The sequence below is a fragment of the Odocoileus virginianus genome, chromosome 16 (genome assembly GCF_023699985.2).
Source record: "Odocoileus virginianus isolate 20LAN1187 ecotype Illinois chromosome 16, Ovbor_1.2, whole genome shotgun sequence".
Taxonomy (NCBI): Eukaryota; Metazoa; Chordata; class Mammalia; order Artiodactyla; family Cervidae; genus Odocoileus; species Odocoileus virginianus.
Window position 1 is genome coordinate 592929 of NC_069689.1, and position 11243 is coordinate 604171.

At 42.1% G+C, this 11243-nt stretch overlaps 1 long non-coding RNA gene across 5 annotated transcripts; it reads right to left on the reverse strand.

Annotated features, from left to right (window-relative positions):
- Nucleotides 1-4156: 4156 nt before the first annotated feature.
- Nucleotides 4157-10065, reverse strand: LOC110124906 (uncharacterized). Of its 5 annotated transcripts, none has more exons than XR_011491613.1 (4): nt 9987-10060; nt 9442-9587; nt 5477-5517; nt 4157-4459 (listed from the first exon to the last, which is right to left on the reverse strand). It is a non-coding gene; the product is annotated as an uncharacterized lncRNA (long non-coding RNA). The 5 variants fall into 5 exon arrangements; XR_011491611.1 differs by having other exon boundaries at nt 5324-5517; XR_002309913.2 differs by lacking the exon at nt 9442-9587 and having other exon boundaries at nt 5324-5517; nt 9987-10065.
- Nucleotides 10066-11243: the final 1178 nt, after the last annotated feature.

Sequence of the window (11243 nt, forward strand, 5' to 3'; positions counted from 1 at the left end):
TTTGCAGGATTGTGAAGGGATTTAGGCATCTGCCATTATTCCATAGGAATCAGAAAGCTCTGTGATTTCTTTTTATCATATCTCTGCCACTTTTCCTTTATTCCTACCTTCCAATGGCTTAAATTTTCCTCTTTTGCCCTTCCCTTCTCAACAACATTGAAGTTGCAGTTCTATTTCTGTTCTTTTAAAAGTAATCCTGAAAAACGTAACATGTACATTTAGCTTAGCAAAGTCTAAAATTAATCAATATCACTATCTTCCTTCCACACAATATAAGGACCTGAGGATGCTTTAACTCCCATCATCGCCTTCTCATGTTATTATTCACATACCAAAGAACTTTGAGTACCTACCGTGCGCCAGGTTATACAGTAATAAACAAATGTATGGGTGTGGCAGGTAGGGGGACTGGGGGTCCCTGTTCTAATGGATTTATGTTTTAGTAGGGGAGACAAAGGCTTCCCTGGTAGCTCAGTGGTAAAGAATCTGCCTGCAGTGCAGGAGACCCAGGTTCGATCCCTAGGTTGGGAAGATCCCCTGGAGGAGGGCATGGTAACCCACTCCAGTATTCCTGCCTAGGAATCCCATGGACAGAAGAGCCTGGCAAGCTATAGTCCATTGGGTCACCCAGAGTCAGACACAACTGCAGTGACTAAGCAGGTAAGACAAACGGGCTTCCCAGGTGGCACTAATGGTAAAGAAGCCACCTGCCAATGTAGGAGATGCAAGAGACATGGGTTCAATCCCTGGGTCGGGAAGATTCCCTGAAGAGGAAGTGGCACCCCACTCCAGTGTTCTTGCCTGGAAAATTCCAGGGGCAGAGGAGCCTGGTGGGCTACAGTCCATGGGGCCACAAAGAGTCAGACGTGACTGAGCACAGGGAAGACAAGAATCAAATTTAAAATAGAGTATGTGGTACAGTGAAAAGTACTACAAAGTACAAAACAGAGAAATGTGGGGGAATACGAAGTCTCCCCCGACTCTATGTGTGTGAGTGTAGCTAGTCATGCAGATATCTTGAGGAAAGAACATTCCAAAGTGAATAGCAAGCACAAAAACCCTAAGGATGTCTTGATATGTTTAAGGAACAGTAAGAAGTCACGTGAGGCTACAGTGAAGTGAAAAAAGGGACAAGAGGTAGGATTTCAAGGTCACACGCAGATCTAATAAGGAAACCAAAGTAGAACCTTACAAGGACTACAAAGTGGCCTACAGTCCATATTAAGGATTTTGACTTTCATTCTGAGATGGGCACCCATCCAAGGGTGCTGAACAAAGGAACGACATGGTCCACTATAGTTGTACCCGGATCACTCTGGTTGCTGTATTGAGAAGAGACTGCCGAGGTCTAGCCAATTAGGAGGTGACTGCGCTAACCACGTGAGAGATAACTTCAGCCAGCTCAAGAGAGGCAGAGGGTGGTGATGAGAAGTGGTTGAATTTTGAGTGTGTTTTGGAAGTTGAGCTGACAGAATGTGACCTCTGATCAGTGAGGTGTAAGGAAAAGAAAGAGAATAAGGATGACAGCCAAAATGTTGGCCTGAGCAACTAGGATTGAATTGCCACTAACCTCCTATTGACTAGAATTTAGTCACATGGCCAAATTCTTAGAATTCCCCAATGCCCCTAGCATAATCCTTGCCCTTTGAATGTGGATATGATCTCACTTCTGTGATTATGTTATATGGCAAAAGGAAGACTACCCAAGTGGACCTAATCTATTAATAATCTCAGGGGACTGGCTGTCAAGCCCCTTAAAGGAACAGGTTTTTCCAACTAGTAGGTGGAAGGGAGAGTCAGAGATTCAAAGCGTGAGGAATTGGGACCACACGAGGAGTCTAGGCAGCCTGTAGGAACAGAGAGCAGCTCCCAGTGCCCAGCCAGCCAGGAAGCAGGACCTCAGAGCCATAGCCACAAGGAACTGGATTCTGCCAACAAAAGAGGCAGGTTCTTCCCGAGATCCTCCAGGCAAGATCCCAGCCCAGTGGACACCTTGATTTCGGCCTTGTGGGACCCTGAGCAGAAAACCCAGCCAAGCCCAGACTTCTGACCTACAGAGCTCTAAGATAGTGAGTGGGTGGTTTTTCTTTTTACACTCTTGTTTGTGGAAGCTTGTTATACTGCAGTAGAAAAATGGATACACACACAACTTTTAGGGAGACTGGGAAATGGTGTATCTGGTTAGACAGTCATGATTGTTACCAAGCTGGGGTGCAGGAGAGAGTTTAGTGTAAAGGAAAGAGAAGAGATGATAAAATGTCCTTCTACACGCTGAAAACCTGCACTGTGCTGTACTGCCCTGTACAGTGGCCATATGTGGATACTGAGCACTCGGAAAGTGGCCGGTCTAAACTGAGATACGCTATAAGTGTAAAATACCCACTAGATTCTGAAGACCTCATATGAAAAAAAAAGGAATGTAAAATATTTCATTGAGTATACTTTACATTGTTTAAATTTTGAAATGATAATATTTTTGATATATTGGATTAAACTAAAATGCATTATTAAACTTCACTTCAAATGGTTCCTTTTTACTTTTAAACATTTGTAAAACTTAATTATGTATGCGGCTCCCATTATAGTTCTATTGGACGGTACTGCTGTAAACTCTTTTGTATGTCTGTTTTTCTTTAAGTGCACATGAATTACATTTTTAAAAACATTATTTCATTTTCTTTTCAACACTATAGGTTTAAAGAGGCAGTGTTCCCAAAAGAAATGGCAAAGAAAGGAGTTCCTTTCACAGTCAGTAGACCTGTTTTCCCAGGTACCTTCAGAAACTAGCTGATGCATGTACCTGTATAGGGTTAACAGAGAGAGTGTACAGTCTTGGAAGGAAAAGGTTATGACATTAGATAATATCATCGTGGAAATGGAATGGTGCTTATACTATCGTGATTCATCCCTTCAGGCTGGACACACCAGTCTTGAATAAAATCAAAAGGGGAGGGGTAGCGGTTATGTAGGTAGATGCCACAACCTGTCGTTTTGGGAGGGTGAGGAAAGGACCGGCTGTCACAGCCCAGCCTCACCAGGACTCATATGTAGCGCCCTCTGGTGGACGATGGCGGCACTTGAGTGGATCAGAATTCCCCCCCCCCCCCCGCTTCTTAACCATCTCTGCCACTCTGCTCCAAGCCACCATCATCTCAGGTGAGAATTATCCTAAGAAATTCCTAACTGATCTCCTTTCTCCCACTCCTGTCCACCAGACTGATCTTTTAATACCCTCGGCAGATCATGTTACTCCTTTGCTCAAAACTCAGGAATTACTTTTCTTTTCACTCACAGTTAAAACGAAAGTCCTCACTATCCGCCAACACATTTACCCCTTACTCAGCCCACTCAAGCCGTGCTGGGCTTCTTGCTCTTCCTCTGACCATTTAACACACAAAGCAGGCTCCTACCCTCACATTTGCCATCTCCTCTGCCTGGAAGGCATGAATCACTCCTCACAGCAATGCTCAAATGTCACCAAGTAACCTTATCATCCTAAATGGAACACAACCCTCTTCCCAGCATTTTCTATCACTCTCAACTGGAGTCTTTTTTTTTTTTTTTTTGCAATAGTATTTAACACTGTCTGACATATTACGTATTTACCTGTGTCATATACTATATGTTTATTACCTGTCTCCCCCTACTATTAATAGAATGGAAACTTCAAAAAGGCAAGGACTGTGTCTGTTTTGTTCACTCTTGTATCCCAAGCATCTAGTACAGTGTTAGCACATGGTAGATGGTCAACAACAATACCCATTGGATAAATGTATAAGACAAGATCTGAACAATGAAAAAAACATTGAAGGCCTTCATTGTTTCCTTCTTGGGTATGTCACAAAAAGGCCAACTTTACAAATTAATAAAATTAATTAATAAAATAAAATTAATAAAATTCCTATTATAATCCCCATGTATTTCTTTTTAATTGGATTAAATTACCCTGAAATTCATTTGGAAACAATAAGGTACCTGTGACTAGCCATTAAATGTAGGAAGAAGTGTGCTTAAGGTGCACTTGGCTTACCAGATGTCACAGGACACTATAAAGCAACCATAATAAAATCCACATGATATTGGCATAGGCTTAGACAAATGAACCAGTGTAACAGACTGGAAAATCCAGGAATAGATATCTGATTATAAAAATATAGCATATCAAAGATGAATTTTTAATTCAATGACAAAAGGATGACTATATAATAAACAGTACTGATATTATTTACCAGCAAAAAAATCTAGAGGCCCATTTTATACCATTTGCAAAAATAAGTGTCAGGTAGAATGTCAGAGCCCAACAGAGTGAGGGGGCAGTCCATGGTGGGGAAAGGAAGATCAGCAGTGGTCAAGGGTGAGATGTTAGTCCAAGCATGAGGAAGGTTTTCGCAGGACAACAGGAATACGGCAGCAGCCCAACTGGGAACGTCAGAGTCCAAGCCAGGTGCGGAGAGTGTTCCTGAAAGGGACAGCAGAGACACAGAAGATACAAAGGATTGATCAAATAAGTAAATATATTAAAAAAAAGTAAGCATCTTGGGGATAATGGGAGCCACTATCAAAAACAAAAGGACAAACAACAAGGTCCTACTGTATAGCACAGGGAACTATAGTCAGCATCCTGTGATAAGCCATAATAGAAATGAATATGGAAAACAACATATATGTGTATAACTAAGTCTCTTTGCTCTACAGCAGAAATTAACACAACATTGTAAATCAAATATACTTCAATAATTTTTTTTTAATGAAAGGATAGATACTTTCTTGGAGAAATTAGAAAAACTCTGGTTTTGGATTGGAAGTGGAATGGTTTTCACTTAATATAAGGAGGTATAAAATAAAATAGTAAGTCACAGGAGGTAATGTATAACATAGGGAATACAGTCAGTAATACGGTGATAACTTTGTGACAAGACGGTAACTAGATTATTATGATCATTTCATGATATATAAAATATTGAATCACTATGCCATATACCTGAAACTAATATTTTATGTCAATTATTATTCAATAAAAACTCTTAAAAATATAACAAAAATATTTAAGTAGGTAACAATGTATGTGTAAGTATATGTATGTATATATAGAACAGATTTTCCCCAAGTCTATTCACTGAGAGAGACTGGGGAGGGGCAACATCCCAAAGTAAGGAGCCCACTTAGCAGTCAGATCTTAGATTCTGAGTCCGAAGAAATCTGGCAGATGTAAAGTAATTAGCCTCCAACTAATAAAAATAAATGGAAAAAAAAAAGAAATCTGGCAGAGACCATCTTTTTTTTTTTTAATTTTAGAGTAAATGATTTATGTGACATTGTTTACTTTGTAGTATAAATGGTGAAAATTCAGGTATGTAAAGTTTGGTAGCAAAGTAAAGGACTTTCTTATCATCATTGTCATCTGACGATGGACGTTCTGTCCCCGGGGATGGTTGGTTTCTTTTCACTGGAGATGTGCAAGCAGGTGCTGGCTCACCTTGCCTGTCACCGAGGCTGTCCGAGATCCTGTGACCTTGACTGAAGAGGGTGAAGGTGAAAGTGTTAGTCATTCAGCCGTGCCTGACTCTTTGCAACCCCATGGACTACAGCCCACCAGGCTCCTCCATCCAAGGGATTTTCCAGGCAAGAATACTGGAGAGGGTTGCCATTTTCTTCTCCAAGGTATTTTCCTGACCCAGTGATCAAACGTGGGTCTCCTGCATTGCAGGCAGACTCTTTACCATCTGAGCCACCAGGAAAGGCCTGAAGCGGGTAGGAGGGCTAAACGACCTGGCTCCTAAGGTTCCTTTCCATCCTGGATATATATTATTCCTACACTTTACGTATGAACTATACTGAGAGATGGACCCAGTCTTTTGTATTCTATTTAGGGGAAGATATAATGGTGTTTTTTCTTTCCTCTTTAAGTGAAAGTTGTAAAGCTTATGTAAGATCCAGTAAAAAAAACTGATATTTATACTTTGTGAGTTCTAGCTAAAGCTGAGATTTTTTTTTTTAAGTTTTTTTTTTTTTTTTTTTTGCTGTGGACCATTTTTTTTTGGGGGGGGGAGTCAAGTCATTGATTTGTCTTTTACATGAAAACAAAATTGGGGGAGGGAGAACAAGAGGGAAACTGGCCAGCTGCTCAGATTTTTCTGTAGTCGGAATGGGGCAGCCAGCCGTGAGACAGGAATTGGGTCCCCGCAGCAACGTGGCGATGGCGACTGGACCTAAAGCTGGTTACTGAAGCACCTTTTTAAAGCCTTTATTGAATTGTTACAACACTGCTTCTGTTGTTTATGTCCTGGTTTTTTGACCATGAGGCATATGGGATCTTAGTTCCCCAGGGATTGAATCCACACCCCCTTAACCATTGGACCATGAGGGAAGTCCCTAAAGCTGAGATTTGATCTTGAAATATGAAAGTAAATTGTAACTACATCAGTTTAAGTTGGCAGAGACCATCTTAATCAAGTGAATCAAGTAGTCAAAGTTAACATCACAAGTAACACACCAAATTGAAATTGTGCACCCCCTGATAGGATGCAGTAGGCAGAACACAGCATCACTTTTGTGATATTCCTGCCAAAGTGCATCACTTGAATCTAGACATTATACCAACCCAGATCAAGGGACATCCTACAAAATCATTGGCCTGTTATCATCAAAAGTGGTCAGGAAAGTCAAGGAAAGACTGAGGAAATATTTCAGACTAAAGGAAACTAAGAGGGATGAAAAATCAAAAGCAAGGTATGATCCTGGTTTGGGTTCTTTTGCAAGGACATTTTTGAGACAACCATCAAAACCAGAATGGGCTCTGCAGGTTAGATTGTAGTGAAGTTTCATTGTCAGTGTCCTGGTTCTGATGGTTGTATTGTACTTCTTGTAAGAGAATATCGTGGTTTGTAGGAAATACACACAAGGAAGTGTTTGCGCAGGTGGCAAGGCATATTGCTGGCAACATACTCAAATAGTTCAGGACAAAAAAGTTCTATGTGCTAATCTTACAATTTTTCTGTAAGTTTGAAATTAGTTCAAAATTAAGAGAAGGGAAGAAAAACTTTGTTTTAACCACTGATCCAATGGTGGGGGTGGGGGTAAAAAGAAACATAAAACAAAAGCACACAGGTATAATTAGGATTTACATTTTTGTGTATCTGTGTACATACTTCAGTACAAGATAATTGTAAACTTCTAGAAAGAATGATGTATTTCTAGAAAGAAAGAAGTGTTGGCCGTGGAGAGTCAACCTATGATCCCCATGCCACTAATGTATATTATCCGTTCTAACATAATTCCTACGTTTGTGGCATACCACTGTTACATTGATGCAATGGGTGTGTCCTGTATCCTGGAGAAGGACACCCCATCTTTGCAGAGCATTGCCTCTGCTTTAGCTGTGCCTTCAACAGGCTGCCCTAAGCATCTTCTTACATCAGATACAACGGATGATATGACCATTAATCCCATGGTCAGGGGCTTCCCCACTACATGGTCTTACTCTCACTGTAAAGTGGGCCCTGATGGGATACAGTTATGTGGGATCCTGTGACAGCAGATCAAATCCTTGATATGCCTCATTTAGTGGTGCTGGATGAGGCTCTGTGGGAAACAAAGGGAAACCATACCTAGAATACATGTCTGCTCCTGTGAGAATGAGCCACGGGCGCTTCCAGGATGGAAGGGATCCAATATGCTCCGGGCCTGCTTTAAGCTTCATTCACATCTGTCTGCCTCTGGGGACTTCCCTGGAGGTCCAGTGGTTAAGAGTCCACCTTCCAAGGCAGAGGATGTGGGTTCGATCCCTGGAGGGAAAACTAAGATCCCACATGCTGCAGGGCAACTAACCCCACACACTGCAACTACTAAACCCATGTGCCTCAACAAAAGCGTGTGCTACAACTGACTCGTTGCAGCCAAAAATAATTTTTAACAAAAAGCAGTCTGCCTTTCATATCATAAACTGGAGCAGTATCCCCAGGTATATAATGTGCTGACTCTAAAACCTGAAGAGGCCCACCAGGAGGTGTACTTCCTTCTGTGATAGATGTTAAGATGGCAATTATTTGGCTCTTATTTTGGAGGAGAGTCATCATGCCCTTGACGACTGGACTCCTAAGAATTTTATACATGTAGAAGGCCCTGAATCTTCACAGCTCCCTCTGGAGTGCCTATGTCTTACCAAGGCCTCCAGTGTACCATTCCACTAAGTCCAGCGTTCATCTGGTCCAGTGACATAAGGTCATCAGTGTGATTCCTCTGCATGATGTTCTGCAGTATGTTCTGATACTGGAGTCTCTTCAGGCTATATTATGACCTAGGGTAAGAGACGTAACCCTAGGGGAAATCTCTAAGGGTATACAGTTGTCCATTTCACGTAAATTCAATTGTGTTCTGTCCTTTTTTTTTCTCTGATTGGCCAAGTCAGTGGTTGCATAGCAAACACCTGAGGCCAATGTAATGTGCTCTGGTGTACATACTTCACCTGGCACAGCAGCTGCAGTCAGGGCTCTAGGACCTGGCTGAGCTCACAGAGGTCTGTGGTCACCCTCCAGAGCCCATTCATCTAGGCTCTACAGGGGTGAATGGTGAATTAAACAGATATGACTGAAGCCAACATCCTACAGCCTTTGTTTGCTTATGAATGGAATCAATCTCTGTTATCCCCACTCAGCACTTTTCTGTGTTGATCCTCAGGAGTAAGCTAACCTCAACTATACACACAGGGAAGTGACCCTTGAGTGGGTCCAAGAACCCAGTGGACCCACTGTAAGTCAAACCTAAGACAGGATTCCACTTATTTCCTGGCCTTCAGCTCTAATGGGGAAAGGGAAGATGATACTTAAGGTCTCCAGGATCATTGTGAACATAGACGCTGTATCCAACAGACCTTGATATGTCTGTATTCCTCCTTTCCCAGTGCAGTTACACAAGTAAATGGCCATAGGTCTCTACCAGGGAAAGACTGATAACAAATTACAAATGAGGCCTTCTTTTCCTACCTAGGTTCTCAGGGAGGCGTAACTGGTAAAGAACTCTCTTACCCGTGAACTGATAATCGTCACAGATTCCTAATGCTCCCTTAGAGTTTTTACTGTTTCTTTAGAAATGCAACTGGGATAGAACTTATTCCTATTTCATGGGTAAAGTTGACCTAGGAAATATTAGAATGGGCATAATTTACAGGAAGTGAAAGAAGAAATTAAGCATATCAGGAAGGCAGCCTGACCTCATAAAAAAGATAATTCCTCTCCTTTTATCCTTAACATATATCTCTTTCTAAATTCCCATGAGACAAAGGGAAGTGACAAAGGCATTGCTGCCTACTGCTTTAGTGATGTCACAATGTTGTGATGTCATGGCAACCATGCCTCTCTAAACCTCCCCTAACCAAGACAGTAGGCTGCAGTAGCCATAGGGAAGCCTAGAGGATCACAAGCCCTCCCAAACCTTTGGAGCTACCTGGGCCTTTCCCCCAGTTTCCCAGGCATGTTGGTGTCAATTTCTCCATGGCAGAATTTGTAGTCTATGGCCACCACTCTTATCATCAGTCCTCTGGATTCCTGAGAACCCCAAGAGACCACCATTCCAGCTTGCAAACTGCATGTCTGAAAATAAATAGGAATACAATTCAGTCCAAACTGAAGGGCTCTACCCCATGGAGATGTACGTGGTCCTCCACCCCAAAAAGGGCAATTATGAGCAGAATGGAATCACGTACTCTTGCTATAGAGTTGAAGGTCCTTCCTCCTAGGGACTCTCTACTCCTTCAGTCATGGTCTGAAAATTGGCTTAAGTCTGGACACTGGGCAAGGGATTGTGACTTTTTCTTGAGGCTGTTACTTTCAGTCTTCAAATCATCTACCCTTAATTTCTTTAGCTGGTACAAGCTGGTGCAGCTGCTAGTGCCCTTGACGGTTGCCCATCTTTTCTACTTCTAGGGATGTTTTCCTCTGTTAACCATAACTCTCTGGGCCAGGTTCTCCTGACTGCCACTCCAAACTTACCAGCCACTATGATCATTATTATTCCCTAGTTTCTGGAAGCTAAGCACTGCTACTTGACCTTTATTGTCTCAGGGTCCAGTTATCCTCATTGCTATAGTGAGCCAAGTTCTAGAACAGTATCTTCTATCATCAGCGCTAGTCTACAGAGGAGTGCTGCCGCTTAACTATTTTAGAGATTTTGGTGGGCCTCTCACCAACCCTCAACAAAATTTTTATGGCCTTGGTAAATAATGTTTTTGGTTCTTTTCATGGACCGTAATCTATCTGGCAAGTCTCAGTTCAATTCAGTTCAGTTGCTCAGTTGTGTCTGACTATTTGAAACCCCATGGGCTGCCTCCCTGTCCATCATCAGCTCCCAGAGCTCACTTAAACCCATGTCCATCAAGTCGGTGATGCCATCCAACCATCTCATCATCTGTCATCCCCTTCTCCTCCTGCCTTCAATCTTCCCCACCATCAGGATCTTTTCAAATGAGTCAGTTCTTCGCAGCAGGTGGCCAAAGTGTTGGAGTTTCAACTTCAACATCAGTCCTTCCAATGAACATTCAGGACTGATCTCCTTTAGGATGGACTGGTTGGGATCTCCTTGCAGTCCAAAGGACTCTCAAGAGTCTTCTCCAACACCACAGTTCAAAAGCATCAGTTGTGCTCAGCTTTCTTTATAGTCCAACTCTCACATCCATACATGACTACCGGAAAAACATAACTTTGACTACTCGGACCTTTGTTGACAAAGTAATGTCTCTGCTTTTTATTATACTGTCTAGGTTGGTCACAACTTTTCTTCCAAGGAGCGTCTTTTAATTACATGGCTGCAGTCACCAGCTGTAGTGATTTTGGAGCCCAAGAAAGTCTCCCACTGTTTCCATTATTTCCCCATCTCTTTGCCATGAAGTGATTGGACCAGATGCCATGATCTTAGTTTTCTGATTGTTGAGCTTTAAGCCAACTTTTTTACTCTCCTTTTTCACTCTCATCAAGAGGCTCTTTAGTTCTTCACTTTCTGCCATAAGGGTGGTGTCATCTGCATATCTGAGGTTGATATTTTTCCTGACAATCTTGATTCCAGCATGTGCTTCATCCAGTCTGGCATTTCACATGATGTACTCTGCATATAAGTTAAATAAGCAGGGTGACAATATGCAGCCTTGATGTACTCCTTTCCCAATTTGGAACCAGTCTGTTGTTCCATGTGCAGTTCTAACTGTTGCTCCTGACCTGCATACAGATTTCTCAGGAGGCAGGTAAGGTGGTCTG